Source organism: Alligator mississippiensis, chromosome 14 (genome assembly GCF_030867095.1).
Source record: "Alligator mississippiensis isolate rAllMis1 chromosome 14, rAllMis1, whole genome shotgun sequence".
Lineage (NCBI taxonomy): Eukaryota > Metazoa > Chordata > Crocodylia > Alligatoridae > Alligator > Alligator mississippiensis.
In genome coordinates this window covers 8172587-8192056 of record NC_081837.1, presented here as the reverse complement: position 1 = coordinate 8192056, position 19470 = coordinate 8172587, and the positions used below count along the sequence as shown (strand labels likewise).

General features: G+C 43.5%; 1 protein-coding gene across 1 annotated transcript in view; it reads left to right on the top strand.

Annotated features, from left to right (window-relative positions):
- LOC102563781 (exonuclease V) overlaps positions 1 to 19470 on the top strand; it is a 264829-nt gene that overhangs the window by 182606 nt on the left and 62753 nt on the right. Inside the window, exons 7-8 of the mRNA XM_059717112.1 lie at positions 13206 to 13295; positions 15798 to 15977. The gene's annotated coding sequence lies outside the window, so the exon portion shown is untranslated. The remainder of the gene's footprint in view (positions 1 to 13205; positions 13296 to 15797; positions 15978 to 19470) is intronic.

Below are 19470 nucleotides of genomic sequence, written 5' to 3'. Positions count from 1 at the left end.
TCCCATTCCTCGTAGGCCTGTATTATACTTTGAATTAAATCACATACTCATACAGATACTCTACAATGCCACTCACATCAGTGGCTTTGCACATGGTATAAAATAGCATCGCCTGGCCTTACATTTGTGTATTTACTAAATATCTATAACTGTGTGAGCCACAAAAGCCTTGAGTAGTTCTAGTAACTTCAGAACTGGCCCCATGTCACCAAATGTATATATCCTCTGAATATATATGTGTGTGTATATATATGATTTATATGTATGTATGTATATATATGATTTAAATCCGGACTTTGACTCCATGCACATAGTTGATGAGTTTGAACGAGGGCAAAATTCTCTGTTGGTGCAATTCCATGGATATAGATAGAGTTACATGATTAGCACATTTGACCCAGTGTTTTGCTCACGGCATAGATGGGCATAACTAAAAAGAAATCCTTAGGTTATGAACACTGCCCAGACTTGCCACTAAGCATTGTACTTCACAAAGACGTTCCAGCATGTTAATTATCACCTGTTGTTCTCACTGATAGGCTCTTTGCTCCCACTGTGCATATCTACAATCTCAAATAAGCTGTGCATAATGAAGAGAATGTGAAATCTGCCTTGAATTTATTGCCTTGATCTGCACTGCTTTGGCTGAAGTCTGTGTAAGTGCAGGGAAGTCGGTGCATGTTATTTGTGAAAGAGTAGGTTCCCCCCAACCAATCTTGGAAACCCAGAACGTAAAAAAGGAATAGCTTCCCCTTCCTGTTGGACTATTCAGGATGCAAAAGGGAAAGTTCATCTAAAAACAGGCATGGGTTTGTGTATCCCCTGCTGGGTTGTTAGAAACAACATTCCAGTTTCCAGCATCATTTTCCTGCAGGCTTCACTCTTCCACTGGGTGACTAAGCAGTCTGGTTCATCCATCTCTCACTAATCTGAAAAGACAACCACTGTACCCATCCAGGAGTCGGTAAAGATCTCAGTGATGCAGAAGAAAAGGTAGAGAATGCCACCAAGTTCAGCTTCTGACATATACACAAATTGCGTGAATACCAATAAGCCCATAAGAAGGCATCGCATGAATCGGATGTTGTCAGGACAAGGAAATTGTGCTCGTCTCTCAGTAAGAGGAAGCTCCAGCCATTTCAGGGCCTCGAGCCAGCCCTGCCTGATTGTCAGACTTCTGGGAAAGAGTGGGGTGATTCTTATAAATTGCTGCGAGGTTTAATTGAAGATGGGAATTGCTGGAAGGAAAATGTGGCATGCCCTGGGGTCTGAGAAGGGCACACATGGATTGAAAGGTCTCTGCAACTTGCATTGAGCAGGGAAATCCTTTTGCTTTGGTGCTATGGTGAGAGTCGTGCCTTTGAGAAACAAAGCTGTGCCTTGAAGGAGGATCATGAGCAGGGTTTGAGCTTGGCATTGGAGCTTCCTGGTCTGGGGAAGACAGGCCAGCAGCTAGTATTTAAATTCTTATCTTCCTAACAAACCACTCCAAAGCAAGCCTGTCAATGTGGGTGAAAAATCATTATCCCTGTTTTTTGGACAATGGGCAGTAAATAAAATTAGGGTAGGGGAAAGGCAGGTGTTGGAAAGAGCAGCTGTGGTCAAACATCAAAGCTTTTAAACACTGTGTTCAGTTCCAAAAGGCATCCGACAGGGCTGCATCTTCTCCAGGGTTTGCATTATGGTTCCACATTGGCAAAAATGGCTATGTACAATGTCTTGATAGATAGAGAGTCAAGCCCAGGGTTTTTCAGGGACTTCCCGAGAACTGGGAGACGGTTCTGGTTATTTGTATCTTGTGTGACCTTTACTGGAATCCTCAAACACTTTTATCCTAAAGCCCCAGTCGAGACTCGGTACAAGATCCTTTTGTACAGAGCGCTACACAAAGGCAAAAGAAAGCCTCCACGATAAAGATTCTGCAGGAAAAAATAGGTTGTAGTATCTTCAAATTCGGGTCTTGGTTGTCTTCCAATATTCTCCAAAAAAAATTTTTTTTTTAATTCCTGTTGCTTTCAGTGGGTCTGCACAGCTGGAACTCACTATAGCTTAGTTAATATTTGTTGTTAATCCCCAAAGAGGAATAATAGAGGGAAGTTAGTTTTTGGAAGCCAAACTTATGATTCTGGCATGCTTTGACATGCCCAACACTGTCTTTGCATAATTTATCACCATTCCTTCTCCTTCAGCTGTTTATTTCTTTAGACTGTAAATCTGCAAAGCAAAAGATGCTCTCTTGTCTATCTTTGAGCAGCACCATACACAATGCAGCCACTAGTGCCAATAGGAACATAGGGTGCCATCATATTAAAGTTATATTATTACTAATGATTTCTTGGGCGCTCAGACACTGAAGCCAGGCATGAAGACCCAGGTCATACTAAGGTACCCAAACGAGGATTTTGAAACTGCTGATCACCTACACTCCTCAGTAAGGTCCGTAGGTCACTGGAAGACTCAGCACCTCGGAAGAAAATTCAGTCCATCTCATTTCATCCTCATCAGATTGGCATGGGAGGCCAAACAAAAGGCTTCTAGGACTAGCTGTGTCCTAAAGGACATAACTCTTTGGCCGGACTGTCAAAACCAGGTCATCCCTTTGACTCCACTGCTTTTACCAGTGCACTCGGTGCTCCCCACCTGAAACGATACGGTGCTAGAACAATTAATTTAGCAACCGACACAGTGCTTCAAGCCAACTTCTGAGCCAGTTGAGCCAGCTTGCTGGCAAAGAAAGCACGCATCCCTTTAGAAAGATTGTGATTTCAGGCCTTGTTAATGCCAGCCCGCTTGAAAAATTTCCTATGCTTAGTCATACTTTTTTGTGTAAATACCATGGTAAAAAGACATGACATTTTCTGGGCCATTCTTCAGTATTAATAAAAGATTCCAAGTACAGAGTGACCTTTTCACAAAGGATTTGTAAATGCCAAAAACTGCATAAAAATCTCTCTTTCTGCAGCAGACAGAATCTTCATAACTTAGCATTTATTTCTTAAATGGTGTGTTTTCTCCTTTTCCCGTTTGGCTTTGATCTCTTTCCACTGAATGAGTGTAATGACATCGGCACCTCCAATAATGGCAATAAAAGAGGAGAGGAAAATCCAACAATAAAATAATAGCCCATACAGGGGATCATTTTGCTGCAGAGCTAAATGAATTAAAATAAATAAACAAGAAAGGGATAGTATCACAGCGTGGAGCATGTTGAGCCTGTCAGAGCAGCTGAAAAGGATGTGCATCTTCTAGAGGCATGAATGCATCAGGCAAAGAACAGAAGTTAAATAAATGAGGGTATGCCCATATCTCTCTCTTTTTTTTTTACACTCAGCATTTCATTGTGCTGTGTTTATTCTCGTGCACTTTACAACTCCAAGTCTTTAAACTGCAGGCTTTTCCAGACACAATTTGCCTATTTGCTTGGAGAAGGGTGGGAGGTGATGTTTTCTTCAAGGTACAGGAAGATCATTATTATAAATGTAGGGGTGTATGTGCATAGGTGCATGCATGTGCCTATTTGTGTACATGCATGTACACATGTATGTAGTACATACTCAATCCATGTAAACATCAGCATGCCACTCTTGGTTCCTGCTGCATTGCATTTATTAGATTTGTTTATGCCTTTGTAAAGCAAGCTCTTTAAAACAGAGATTTTTGTTTTTTTATTTTTCCTACTATACAGTGCCAGACACACTTACAGGGCCAATATTAAAAGTAATTCTCTTATCATTTTACAGAATGAATACTGGGGATATCTATCTAGCTTGAAAAGTTCTCCTGGTTATCAAAGATGGTCAGGGATGTAATAAAGATAAGGGGCCTGATCTGTAGATCCACTGTGGTGGTTTTTCTTATGGGTATCTGGCTTCTTAGGAATGAGGGGAGGAAGAAAGAAAGGAGCTCCTTTCATGTCCATTCCCCAGCTTCGACCAGCACTGTGGGTACAAATGAGAATCGGAGCCAAAATAGTATAGGACCCCTTAGTGGACACTGAATTGACTCTTTATGCAAAAGTGAGTACAGAGCAATCAATTCATCCTTATCTATTAACCTGTAAATGGAATATCCTCCTCCTCTCCTCCTCCTCATCATCATCATTCAATTGTAGGGCATTCCTCATCCTAAAAGGTCTCAAAGTCCTTGAACAATTTCTGCTATATGAAGTCATCCATTGCATTTCTAGCAGCAACTCCGCACCTCTTTTCAAGGGGTCGTGTGGACATATGCACAGAAATCGCTTTGCTAGAGTTGCATTACAAATTCATCAAACATTTCAGCAAGACTGAGGAACTTCCCAAATTTGTCTGAAGTAGATTGGAAATATAGAGCTTTTCGTGGTAAGGCAATGATTTCAAGTAACCTCAGTGGTGAAAACTGCAATCTCTTCCTAAGTTTGGTAGCTGTAGATGAGCAAGGATTCATTCAGATGATGCAGAGCTGAGTTGGGAGCAGTAAGCTCCCTAACTAGTGTAGACCACTAGTGTAGGCCTGTCAATAGTTTGTGTGGGAGTTAAATGAGAGTCACACTTACCTAGAGTAATACTGTACATGATCTGAGAGCTGAGAGACCAGCAGGTTCTGGAAAAGGTGAACTCTTTACCTTTAACTGGGTAATGACCTAGTCTGATGGTCCAACCATGCTTTGTTTAGTTACTTATGTTCACGCCAAAACTAGTGAGGAGTCAACATACCAGAGATGTGGGGCAGAAAATTTTCCAAAAAAGGACACATTTCCGGAAAATTTTCCAGTGCTTTATTTTTCCGTGGGAAATTTTCCTTTTCTAAGAATGAATTGCTAGAATCTAAGAATGAATTGGAGTGTAATTGCCCTGTAATATAGCCCTTGATATAATATAGTCCTGTGGTTTTCAACTAATAAATGAGTCTGTCTGTTGGTACTAATTAATTATTAAGCATTGAGGTAGAGCCAGGCTATAGGCTTTGACCTCAAGGAGAGAGAGCACCCACCATTAAAATCCTTTCCTGTGCTGAAAGTGGGAGGAGTGACACCCTCAATTCGATGAAGTTAATTGTGCAATTAACTAATTAAGAGTTCAGCCTCCAACACTAGGTGCACACTTGTAATTGCTGTACATATAGTAGATAGCTCATGTTAAACGCAACAGAGGGCTCTTTCCTTTCCTGTCCCATTTGAGGGGTTCAGATAGGCCTCAGTCTTGGTCGGGGCCATAACACCAACAACTTATAAAATGCCTAAGGTTTATATTCAACAGGAAATCAGATATCACTTGCTATTTCTATCTGCAGCATGGCTGAATGAAGAGAGCGATAACTGTCACGTTGCACCAACACCTGCTTTTAAACTTGGGCTGTCATTTTTGGGGGACCCTAAGAGATTTAGTTGCTGAAAGCACAGTGGGTAAAATTTCCTAGTGTATCTAAGTGTTAGACTCATTTTAGAAGCTGTTGCCCTCTGTCAAACCCCTTTTTCATGCATTTGTTAATACTCCATTTAAATCAGAAGCTCTTTGTTATGATGGGCTTCTGCATCAACTCTTGACTTCTTCCCATGTTATTTTGATGGTTCTTAATTCTGTGTCTGCTATAGACCTCCGTGATGCCGTTGGTCTGCCTTGATGTCTCTTGCCTTGAGGATACCAGGGTGATGCCGTATCTGTTGTGCTGTTGGATCTTTCCTCCATGCACATGTCCCAGCCATCCCCATTTGCATCCATGATTACTAATCTTGTTTGCTTTTGTCCTGTTCTTCCCCAGCTTATATCGTTTTTGCTTTTCTCTGGCTGCTGACTTTAAGGATTTCCTTAAGGCAGCTGTTTAGGATGATTTGGTGTTTAGCTAGTAACGCAATCCCCTTTCGATAAGCCCAACCTTAATTTTCCATGAGAAAGAGCTTTTGTTTGCATGTTTTCTTTGTTTTTAAAGAATCAGTAAAGGAAAGAAAAAAAGAAGAGAGAGAGATGATGGTATTAAAACTCTTTAAAGATGTTCTAGAGCACTTCAGTTGGACACCTTTGATAAACACGTGGCGAAAGAGTATAATTTTCGTTGGCTGTACACTCAAGAGTTCACAGATTCGATTTATTTTACCTTGGACCAAGCAGGAACATCACTGCCACACAGAGCTCAATTTTCCCCTTAGCAACAGAGCAGATACTTTGCTTATTACTGGCAAGGTATCAAACTTTGCATAAGCTACAGCTTAAATGGGAAAAATGAAGGCTGGATCAGAGTCAAATGGAAGTTTCACATTTTAATATTTTATCGCCTCAAAATATTATCCTCATTTTAATTTGAGTGATTCTCGAACTTAACTCACCCGAAGCTAATGCACTCAACACAGATCCTACTTAGATTTCTCTGGTGGCCAAAGTCTGCCTAGTTTCCACATTCCTTTGAATACAGAACCTATGCCCTAAAGTCTTGTTGCTTATCCTTAGCTTTCAAAAACTGAACCCATTTTCCTGACAAAAAAGCTGTTAAAATGTTTCATTTCAAAGTACTTACTAAAGACCTTCATGTTCTCTCCCTATTGTTGTCTTGCAGAATTTAGTTTTTTATCTAGAACATTAGCTAAAAATAAAAAATGAAAAGTACCTCTCATCTTTTGAACTCCCAAGTTTTCTGTAAGGAAGAATTGTTAAAAAAAAATCAATAATACCTTGTATCATATTTTCTGTATGTTTTTCATTTAAAAAAAGAAGTGTGCACATTTTCAAAACAGAAAAGGTTAGCATCCTCTGCAAAAAGAATTTTTAAAGGAGGCCATTTTCTAGATGAAAAAGCAGTTTTGTTTAAAAAAAATACAACTATCTCTAGCAAAAAGACTGAGATGTGCATTAAAGAGTGTTACAATAGGCTATAATATTCAGGGGTGGATGCTTAGGGGGGTGCACGTGCACCCCTTGAGAGTGCTGGGGCAGCCTCTGCTAAGTTGCGCTCCCCTGTGTTGCCGGCAGAAAGGGGGGCAGGTGGAAGCACCAGTGCCCCCTCTGTGAGTGTCAGCCAGGGAGTGTGGGGAGTGCAAAAGCAGGACTTCTGGAAGTGGTGCGGCGCTTTCATGGTGAGTGAGATTTGGCTGTGGGGGGGACCCCCGGGGGACCCCCCCCGGCCAGCGGGATTGGCCACCGGGGGACTGCCCCCACCCCAGTTGCTGACTGGTGTCAGGGAGGGCATGTGCCCCCCGAACTCAAGAGGCACCAGCCACCCATGATAATATTTGATACTGTTGTTGTTTTTGTGTTACTCAGGGACATCTTGGCCTGTCTCTTGATGCAGAAAAAGGAGAGAGTAGCATGGCAAGAAAGAAATTATTAGGGCTGTGTGAAGCTTTGGGTGCTCATTCGATTTGGAGGAGATTTGGCCCGGTTTGGCAGCCGAATCTGAATTGAATTGGGAGACCAATAGAAAGGTCTGAATCGAGTCAAAGCTCTCCAAATTGATTCAGAAAAGATTCAGAGAGCTTCAGAGAGATTCACAGATTCAGGCAGTCCCCGCTCACTGCCACAGTTAGTAGGGGGCTGGTGTGGGTGGAGACTGAAGGAGGGGCCCAATCTCCCAGCCCCATCAATGGCTGCCCCACCCAGCCCCAGTGTTACTGGCTCTTTAAAAAAAAAAAAAAAGAAGAAGAAGCAGCACCACACTCACCAGCTGCTGCAGCAGTCATCAGGGCTTCTGGGGGCTCATGGCAGAGCCTCCCATGCAAAGCGGGGCAGTGGGGTACAGTGATGATTCCCCCCCTCCCCCGGCCTGGCAGAAGCCAGTGAGTGCAGGGCTTTTTTTTTTTTTTTAACTGCGGGACACTTGGGCAGGTGGGGCAGCCCTTGATGGGGCTGGGAGAGTGGGCGGGGGATGGGGCCTGTTTGATTCAGAGATTCTGCCAATTTGGCAGCAGCCAAATCACCAAATCAATTTGGGACGGTGATTCGAATCACCGAATCAAATCAGCCAAATTTGAATCCAAAGCAAATACTAGCCGCTTCACACAGGCCTAGAAATTATATGGCCTCTGTAGGAAATATGCTGAAGATAAGATGGGCAGTGTTTCTAGTGTTCCTCTCTAGATACAAGAGCCATATTTGATCCCGGTGGTCTACCTGTGGACTGGGAGTAGAACAAGGCAAAGCCATTTTACTCCTGTGATATAAAAGATGCACTGTGCTCTCATTAATATTAAGCATGCGGTGTCTGTCCAAAAGGGAGTACTGAGATGAGTCAGCCTCAGTACTTGCTCCTTCAAACCATTGTTAGCACTAGGCTGGATGCAGCCAGGCCCTCAGTGAGTTCCTAACAAAGCCACATCATTAACTCAAAGTCAGAAGAAGACTTTTGTATAAGCAAAGGAGTTTCTCATTGTATTTGGAGCTATTGCCTGCATTCTGGTACCCACTATGTCAGCTGCAGATAATGAAGAAGTATGCTGGAATAGGAAACATTTCCATAGCATGAATAGGAACTACCAGGTGGTATATGAAGCTGGAAAAAAATGATCACTAATGTACTGGTAAATTATCTGTGGTCTAGCCAGATGCTAACATTTTCCAAATGTCTGAACTCAGCCAGGTTCTTAAATCATGGTCACTGAAATCTGAATGGTTACTTACTTGGTAGGTTTATTATGTAATGATGCCTGACACGTTTAATTTCCTTTTAAAAGGACCCATCATATGGGTAAGAGCAACAATATACGCTGGTGACATAAGTTAATTATATGGTTATTGGGAGATAAAGTGGTATTGGGAAGCAAGTTAGCATGGCTTTTCTAAAAGAGTTAAGGTAATTCTCAAGAGTTCAGTGACCTCTTACAAAGGCTCTACGCCACTTAAGCCCTGCCTCGTCGGCCCCAGGAGACTGCAATTCTCTCTTACAGGATTCATCATAGTGAGCCTCTGTTGTAGAATAGATAGAGCACAAGCTTGGGACTCAGGATGGTCTGAGTTTTACTCCCTACTCTGCTACTAATCTTCTGAATGACTTCGGGAAAGCCATCTCTCTTCTCTGTGCCTCCTTTTTCTCCCTTTCTGTAAAATAGGGCCAACGGAACTGACCTTTTTTGAAAAAAAAAAATAAGCAAAAAAGCTCTTTGCTTCACAGTACCTTATCTACACATGCCTATTAATAGGCCACAGTAAACTCCAGTGCTTATCATGCTAGAGGTTAATGCTGCCAGTCGCAGCATTTATACATGCACCCAGGACTGCGGTTGAGCCTAGCTGGAGCTCCAGCTAGCAAGAGACCCAGGGGTCAACCTGCTAGCCCAGGGCTGCTCCAACCCAGCTCAGTGTGCTGCAGAGGGGCTGGCTGGGGCACAAATGTGTCTCACTGTGGGGCTAGCTGGCAGGCAGCCCCCCTCACTGAAGCACCCTCATGCCCCAGCCAGCCCCATCACCATCTACACATGTGCTTCTGCGGAGTAAAAAACTCCACAGCAAGGAGTATTTACAAGTACTTGTACCTACCCTGTACTTGTATTTACAAGTACTGCCCTGCTGTGGAGTTTATTACTTTATTCCAGCCTAATAGCTCTGCACATGTAGATGCCAAGATGTTTATTGTGGAGCGAATTAATCTACTTTACAGTAAACTTCGTATGTAGACATGCCCAAGGTGGAGTAAACAACATTACAATTACTGTGCGCTAAGGAAATCCACAGGGTGCATTAATGAGGAGTAGCTAATGTGTTGTAAATTCATCACCTAGCTGAGGGCCTTTCACACAGGACACTTAGTAAGTGTTAAATCTGTGTGGGTGCCTGTAGATGTGCCAGGAGGCTGCTCTGCTGCACTGTAATTACTTCATATGGCTTGCCGTGCAAGTCTCTGATCATAGAGGTGGTCCTTCTCTGGACTCTCTCGAGCTTTACCACGTCCTTGTTGAAGTGCAGCGCCCAGTCCTGGACACAGTACTCCAATTGCAGTCTCATCAATGCTGAGTATAGTGGAAGAATCACTTCCCTAGTTTTGCTGGAGATGCATTGATTCATGCGTGTCAGGGTGTTATTTGCCCTTTTGGCTACAGCATCGCACTGCCGGCTCATATTCATACTGTGGTCTATTATTACGCCCAGGTCCCTTTCATTCATGGTGCTGGTCAGTTTAGCATTGCCAAACCTGTAGGTGTTGGGGTTTGTTCATCCCAAGGTGGAGCACTTTACATTTCTCGACATTGAACTTCATTTGATTCCAATCCACCCAACTCTCCAGCCTGTCTAGGTCCGCCTGTATCTGCAGCCTGTCTTCAAGCGTGACCACGCTTCCCCATAACTTGGTGTCATCTACGATCTTGGCCAGCGAGCTCTTCACCCCCACATCCAAATCATTGATAAAGATGTTGAAAAGCGCTGGACCAAGCACTGACCCCTGTGGGACACCACTGGCCACTTCTCGCCAAGATGACACAGAACTGCTCATTAGGACTCTCTGGGTCCCACCCCGCAACAAACTTCCTACCCACCTAACTGTCTCATGGTTAAGCCCACAGTCCTCCAATTTTCTCACGAGGACTTTGTGGGATCCTAGATCAAAGGCCTTTTGGAAGCCAAGGTATCCAATGTCAACCTCCTCTCCCTCATCCAGGTGACAAGTTACCTGATCATAAAAGGAGATGAGGTTGGTAAGACGAGACCTGCCCGTGACAAAGCCATGCTGGCTGTCATTCAGAATCCCACCTTCTGCAAGCCTATCGCACATATACCCCTCAATGAATTTTTCCAGGGTCTTCCCTGGGATAGAAGTTAGGCTATAGTTACCCAGGTCCTCCCTCCTCCCTTTCTTGAAGATGGGCACAAATTGACCCTCTTCCAGTCCTCAGGGACCTCTCGGGAGTGCCATGAGTTTTGGAAAAGTTTTTCCAGCAGTCCCGCAATGATGGCCATGATGCCGTCACACTTAGCACATGTTTCACTGCTTGAACACACAGTCGCTTGCAGTTTAAGTGCAGCTAACACATCCTAAGTGTAACTAGCAAGGTGGCCCTGAGTTTGTGGTCCCTTCCCCATGTGGACAAACTCTTAAAGAACCCTAAGGCTGGCTATACAAATTGTTTATTGGTGAGAAGTAACTCGTGTGCTGTGAAGTCTCACCCCAGAACCTTTTGTATCTTCAAACAAGGTACAAGATGATATTCTCACTAAAAGACCTTTTATGTTTGAAAAAGAGCGGCAGACAGACAGACAGACAGCACCTTAGGATTCTGGGCTACTTATAATAGGGGCAGGACTGAGTGGGTTTAGCTTTTAGGCACAGATTTCCAAAGGCATTGTCTAATGAGGCAAAGAGGTGTCTTGTACACTCCACTAGGTGCAAAAGCCGGCTAGGCATCTGTCTCCTGCTGAATAGGAGACTGTCACTTAGGTCACCTGTTCCAAGCACTTTCCTAGATCCCTTTAGGCGCTTATCTCCATCTTTGGGCACCTAGGTACCTCTTAAAATCTGGCTCTTAGCAGCATGATGATTTGACATCTTCCTTTGTCAGCTTGTTCTATTGCATTAATGTTCTTTATAGGGGTTTTTTTAAATCTTATTTCACATTTTCCCTTCTTCAGTGTGAGCCCATTAGTCCTTGTTCGGGCTTCATTGACTGATGAGAATAATTGGTCCCTGTCCTCTATATTATATCCCTGTAAGTATTTGTAAAGAGTTATCATGTCTCCCTTCAGTCCTCTTTTCTCTCTGCTTAAAGATTCCCAGTTCACTTAATCTTTCCTTGTAACCTCCCCACCCTCCACCATTTTATACGTCAGATAATTGAGCTTAATTACTTTGCAGACATACCGCATTCTGAAGAGAAAATTGAAAAGGAGGGGAGGATAAAGTGCATTGAAAAAACACAACAGGGTGATTTCCCTGCTGGCTGAGAAGCTTCAAAGAGGGCTGGGCTGTTGTTCACAGATTGAATTGAGAGACAGCAGTTACATGGGTCTACAGGGCCTAGCATAATCAGGCCTTTATCCCAAATTGCAATAGTGTCTGGAGGTCCCAATAACAATGATCTATAACAATAATATCCTGGGTTGATGGATTTTTAGATTCTCTGAAGGGATCTAGTCTGAAGGAGGCTAATTTAATTCTGGACTAGATGCTCAGGGACACCCAAGCAGAACTTGTCATGCGTAAGGATGGCGCTTAGGTTGCTTTATGTGATTTTTTTTCCTGCCAACTTGATCCTGGGGATTGTCAGGAGCCTCAGTTAGCCTCTGGCAAAGGTCAAATTGGCCTCAAGTTTTTTCTAACTTGTGTCAGCAAATAATGGTCCTTGTTCTCTGATCAGGCTTTCGCTAACTATGGATAGAAACCACGAAATACCAAAAAAATATGTTGGCAATCTCCATCTCTACAGTAAGTCACAGCAAAATCCTATTCAGACAACACACACATTTTAGAAAACCTCAGATTCCTCTAATGGGAATAGAATATGCTCCCAAAAGTAAGAGGTCTAGTAAGAGGAAGAAAATAGTTCATTGTTGAGAATAAGGTTTCATGATATATTAGCAGACCAAGAATCCCTTGGATCACTCAGGAGGAAAAAAAAAAAAGGGTAAATATGTCTGTCCCTTTTCCTTCTGGTGCTGCCTCTACAGCCACTGTTTCCAAACCACCTATCACTGTCACTCCTTACACTGAGTTAATTAAAACCTGTATTTTATAGATCGTGACTCTTCCCACTTCCAGCCTGCAATACTGAAAGGATGCAGCTGGCAAGAAGTAGAAGAAGAAAACTCACCAACATGAGTGGTGAATTTCTGATGCCTATTCCCAGTTAAGCCCAGCTTTTTCCAGGCTTTGGTTTTCCCTTGTGCCCCGTTGATAGCCGTGACTGTTATAAAATAGCTACTGGGCTACATGCTATGCTTGAATGATGAATTCCTCCCAGTGACATGAGCAGGAGTAGATTACAGGACACCAGGACAGTGTGCCTATACGATACTGGTAACTGGGGTCAACCATAAGACTATCCTTAAATCCATATGCATTGACCATCTATGCTAAAAAACCTTAAATTTACCTCCTAGGTGTGGTTCAGCTTGCCCCTGGGAGCCCCAATGAATGTTGGGGTATGAGGCCTTTCCCCCTTTCTACTTCTTCCCTAGCCTGCCCCTTTTTGCAGTGTGTTCAGAATTCACCCCCCACCGCAGTCCTCCAGCGCAGAAACCCCACCAGCCATAATCTCACTATTTCTTGTTCTTGACTTCCAGGCCTTCTATATTTAATTTCCTGTTTTGCAGGAGGAAGCCTAGATGGAGAGACAAGTTGTCCACAGATTCCTAGAAGGGCCCAAGTTGAGAAGCAGGAAGCACACCGGTACGGATCACAAGGTAAGATGCAAAGGGATGGTCAGGTCACATGGCTCAGCATGGCTGAGGATCACTCTCAGGGTTGCCCCCTATATCAGTCTATATGGCCTGTGAACTGAAAGGCTGGGAGGTTTTGCCAGTGAAGGATATAAGACACCTGCCATTTGTGCCACGGCTGAGAACTGCTCCTTATGACGGTCTGTCCCTCTGCGTTCGTGAAGGATTCAAATGGGAAAGTTTTTCTCCAGTAAGACCGTGCCTGGGCTCCTACTGAGAAGTGGCCAATTATGAATCAGAGTGGGTGGGAAACAGAAGCTGGTAAAACATGCATCAGGGATGGTCCTGAAATGGCTGTGTTTAAATGCCCATTTCAAACATCCTCTGCATCTGTTGTTCCTGGATCTGATTCAGGAACTCTGATACAAACAAATGTGATTCACAAGGATATTGCCTGGCAATCTGGGATAAAAAAAAAATACATGGTCACCTGAGCCCCTAGGACTACACGGGCCAAATTCGCAAATGTGGCTGCACATGGATGTGCGTGTGTGCAATTTTAGCTTGCATATAATGATCCTGAGACACGCAATTACCCTGTAGGCACAATTCATGAATTGTGAGATCCCTGGGTCTGTAGCCCATTAGAAATGAAACATCTTTTATGCATGTTCCCCCATTTCCATTTGATGTCATCACAACAGGAGACCACGCCAAAACAGGCGTAGACTTGCTGTGTCATTTTATATCAGGAGAAACTCAGAATCGGGGGATGAGAAAAGAAGCAAGCAAAAGCATAATATTGTCTCTTGCATGCTATAACATTAAGACAGGGGTTAATTTGGACTCACAAAGTGAAAATGTCAAGCTTCATTTATATTCCAGTGCCAGCGTTAATTACCTTTCCCTTTTCTTAGCAACCACTCTTGTGTTCTGTTTCTTCGCTTAAAGCTGATAATAAGCTGTCCATCTATATAACCATTCTGCTGACACAAATCATGATGGATATGAAAAGCAATAAAAAGCTAGTCTAATGAGACACAGCTAAGAATGAGAAAGGGAAAAAATTGAACCACGTTCTTTAATCATCAGCACACAAAGGCAACTGGAATAAATTTTTTTTCAAGGAGTCCTCAGTTCTATTTAAATGTAAAATACACCGACATGTTTTAAGAATTGCAGTAAACTATGGATTTCTGATGAGTATTATCCTTGTAATCCCAGCCAAAAAAATAGTTGTTCAAATGAGGCCAATGGCTTATGCTTAAGTGGAATGTAAAACTGTCTGTGGATACAATGAGGTCACTGTGAATACTCAAGTTGCATACATTTGCACTGGAGTAAGTAGGTTCATTAAATAATCTGCATAACTTCAATAGTATCATACAACTTACTACAATGGGTCTGATTCTGATGATACTGTAGGAGTAAATAACAGTGAAGCGAGGGAACTGGGCTTATTTAGTATGGAAAAGGGAAGACTGAGAGGGGGGATTTAGTAACAGCCTTCAACTACCTGAAGCAGGGTTCAGAAGAGGATGGAGCTATACTGGTTTCAGTTGTGACAGGTGTCAGAACAAGGAGCAATGGGCTCAAGTTGCAGCAAGGGAAGTATAGGTTGGATATTAGGAAAAACTTCCTTGCTAGGAGGGTAGTAAAGCACTGGAACAGGTTACCCAGAGAGGTGGTGGAAACTCCATCTTTATCTACCTGGGTCTTAAAAACCTCTACAGTCTTGGCTGGGATGATTTAGTGGGGGATGGTCCTGCTTTGAGCAGGATGTCAGACTAAATGACTTCCAACCCTAATTTTCTATGCTTCTGTGATGTCTATACCAGAATAAAACCAATTAGAAACAGGCCCAAAAAAGTTGAGTCTTCTGCTGCCCACCAGAACTAGCTCAAAGAATAACCAAACCCATAATCCTACTGGACAAGAGAATGAAGTGATTATACCCTGTCCTGCACGGGCTTTTAGCAGGTTTTGAATCTGAGACTTGTACAAACTAAAAGCAGACACTTCCACTATTCATCAGCTAAGGCAGTAAAGGCCAGCGGCTCCAATAGTGTAAAAGGGCGGAGTCCATTCAAGTCAATGGAGCAATGTCAATTTATACCAACCTGGGATCTGGCCCAGTATCCATTTATGGAGACCAGTAGCAGATTCATGAGACTATGAGAATAGTATAAGCCTCTCTATGAGTCCTCACTTATTCATCTTACTGTTAAAGGTTGCTTAGCTCTGTATAATGTGTTGACACTGGAATGCCTCCTTCAAAGCATCCTGGGGTCTAAGCAGACACAGGCAGCCTTCAGACTTACGACCCAATTGGTTCCTGAAAACCGCATCTTAAGTTGAAACGTAACTCGGAACCGATTTTCCCATAGGAACAATGTTATAAATGGGGGATTGATTCCTGAACCAAGGCCCAATACCCTATTTTCACCAAAAATACCCCAGAATTTTGTACTCAATCAATTATAGACGAGTAATATAGCTACATTAATGTATTTATATTATAAATAGCAATTGTACTGATTTGGAAGGACTCCTTTGAAGCGACTTTGCTGGACTTTTTGAAGGGCTTTTTGAACGGTGGATTGGCGCAGGGAGATGAGCGGCACAGCAAACTTGTCCGCTGGCGTGGCATTGTGTGGATTGAGCATCATAAAGTCAAAACCTACATCAGAAAGTCAAAACAGTGTCGTAAGTACCATTCGTCGTAATTCGAACGTCGTAAAATCAAGGGCTGCCTGTATTTAACTGCCATGTGGCATACAGTATCAATTAAGGCTCCTGTTATAACTCCTGTAATCAGGAGAAGGGATTGGGGGTTTGAGTCTTTCAAGAAGAAGATGATGGTCAATAGGATTAAGGATTTTCAGCCGATGATAAACATTTTCCATTTTGGGGTGTGAAAGCTGTATTCTTGGCATCCTTGCTAGAATTATCAGGTAACAGTAAAATGTACTAGCTGGGTTTGGAGATGGCATGTACTTAACTTTCTCTCCTTATGTCCCCCCAGTGTGTGTTTGTATTCACAAGCCTAGCTGTCACTAGTGTCCACCACCTTTACCTACATTTCCCATTGGTCTGGTTAAGAGAGGAGAGATGGTCTTGTGGCTAGGTCATGAGTTTTTCTTTCTGTGTACATGTTGACAAATCACTTTGTCCCTGCATTTCAGAGCTTTCTTCATCTCCCAGGTTTTCTATCCATTACAACATCCAGGTTGAGACTTGGCAAGCTGCCTAAAGCAAGTAGATACTCATTCCCCATTAGAAACTAATAGGAATCAGGTTTCCAGAACCTGTAGGCAGCTTTGAAATGAAACACTGTCATCTCATAGAGTCGGATGCCTGAATGCTTACCCTCCGCTTTCTTTGCTCAGTCTGGCTGGGAAATGACCACAGCCCAAGCAAAAGTATTGTTGTGTTTCAGCAGCAGGGTTTTGGGGCTACCAGGTTTCATTTGGGTGATCACAAAGAGAGCGTGTTACATTTGTAGCAGCATCTCCCTTGACAGCTTTCCATAAGGCTCCCATCCCTGTACCTGAGAGCGAAAATAATATAAGCCGGGCATTATTTTCTGAATAGTGGTATTGTCTTGGTAAATGCCATGCAATCTGGCATGTGGGACTGTTACCTTGGTAATAAAATCCACATAATATGATTAAAAAAGGACAATAGAAGAGAGACATAATTCCAAAGGCACCTTTTCTGAAAGACCTCTAAGCAGCAAGTCCACAAAATGGCTATGACTTTACTTGAATGCAGCACCTTTTGTTTGAAATAATAGCTCGTTGCTCTGTGGATTTGTAGAAACACAAAGCTTTGGCTTTCCTATCCCATTCACCCAGCTTAGATTTTTCCTGCTCTGTTGAGAAAACAGAACACACAAATGCTATTGGTGGACCCAAAATAGAGTTAGAAAAATCACTTTTGTTGAGTGAGGGTGGGAAAGGGAGAGTATAATTAGCTGGTTATACAGGAACAGATATCTCTCTCTGCTGAAAATGTATGTCGTTTCACGAAGGCCACCAGGGTCCTGCTCTTCATAGTTTCATAGTTTCTAGGGTCAGAAGAGACCTGAACAAATCATCAAGTCCGACCCCCTGACCTGGGTAGGAATGAATGCTGGGATCATAAGACCCCAGCCAGATATCTATCCAACCTCCTCTTGAAGACCCCCAAAGTAGGGGAGAGCATTACCTCCCTTGAGAGCCCATTCCAGAGCCTGGCAGTGTATCCCAGGAAATGGTTTCCATAGATAGATCAACACTTGAAGAGTACGGTGCAATGTGGAGACACCCAAGCTAGCTCTCTAAATAAGGCAGCTTTTAGGCACTGAAAGTAGCTTAGAGCTCAGCATGGGCTGAGATGCTGATTGAATTAGGACATGTGGAGCACCATGCCACCCTGGCTAGATGGCTTCCAGTGCCCAAAGTAGCTCATTTAAACCTGGCTTGTGCACCTCTCCACACTGTGTTGTAGATGTACTCTCTGACCTGAATATTAAGGCATGCACAAGAGCTGCCCCTGCATTCCCAATCCACATGCAGAACACAGCAGGGAGTCTCCATGGTGGAAAATGGTACTTCTGGCTTTGTAGTAATCTATGAATGGCTGTGCCAGGGCGAAGGACTGGTGAAACTGCTCCCACTGAGGTTTCTAGCAATCTCTTCCGGGCCATACATTAGGGTCTCTACCACCGTTCCCTTTCTGGGAGCAGGAAACATCACTGGTCCCAGAGCAGGCACATCTGGGTGGAATGGGGTCAGTAAAGGGCAGTAGGCAGCTGCCAACAGGAGCATTGCCTAGAGCAGCAAAAGCTGCCTCTGTGTGCTGTGCATCCGAGTTCAGCCATACTATTAACCTGCCACACTGTAACCTTTCTGACTGCCTTAATGGATGGGATAGCACTTACACCTGTAAGGACTGTACATAGAAACCATCCTTTTCCTAAGAGGGGTAAATTAAACAGGAAAGAGCATCAGCGTTTGGACGAAAGGGGAGGCGAGCAATAAGCTCTTTCCTCTCACCTCCAGATGTCTGTTAAGGTTTTCCTGTTTGGTTAAAATAGCTTCTGTTTCCCCTAGAAATAAAATAATTGCTCTGAGAACGTGTAATAATGTGTAATAACCACGCTGGGGTTAACCCCATGGACACGCGTAATAAATGGCGCACAGCTCTCCAAGTGAGGAAAATAAGGAGATGATCGTACACCTACAGGACAGAAACCCGGCTATAAAAATGAACCCTGAAAGGTTGCTAAGTGCATCTGCTATTACCGGGGCAGTAGGACCACACACCTGTATTGACTTCCGTGGGGACTGGGTTTCCAGGAAATTGTACAGATCACTGAAGGACTCGGTGAGGCAGAAGCAATGTGACACCTACCTTCACATGACAGAATATGCACGTGTTACACAGAATATGCTGTGTGTTACACAGGCTGTAGTGGCTTCGCCTCCAAACTCATCGAATGCATCACTTGTGCCTCACCTTCCACTCCAGGATGGTTTTCCTCCAAGTTGACTTCAACCCTCTTCCCTCACATTGAAACTGCTCCGGCTGAGGTTGCTAACAATCTCTTCTGGGCCATACATTAGGGTCTCTACCTCCATTCCCTTTCTGGGAGTGCCAGGCAATGTTTCCTCCCAAAGAGAGAGGCTGGCGTTAAGTGTGCTGCAGTATATACATGTGGAGGTACAGAATTGGTAGGCATTGTCCCTTACATTCAGGCTTTCTCCCATGAGGTTCCTGTGGAGGTTGCTATGGAAATCTAGGATGAATAATTAAGTATAAATACATGTCTGTTTTTTCTGTTTTGTCAGCTACATTTTGAAGGGGACTTCTCTCTACCGCAGAGAGGTAGGACGTAGATGACAGGCAGGTGTTAGATAGAAACACAGGGGGGTCTATTGTCCTCTAAAGATCCAGTTGCATGAGGTTTTTAGCACTGCTTTGTAAGGAGCTGGAGTGTCCTGGACTCCCACTGAAATAAGTGGAAGATGCAGACACTTACCCCTGGCAGGACTGAGCATAAATGGACAAAAAAAAAGTGCGTGCAGAGATGTCTGTGTCTACAGAGATCCCTGCAAACCTGGACACTGGAGAAGAGACAACGGCATTGCAGGTTCAAATGACAGGCTGCTATACCTCTCCTGACCCAACAGCTCCAAGGCACATAGCTGCACAG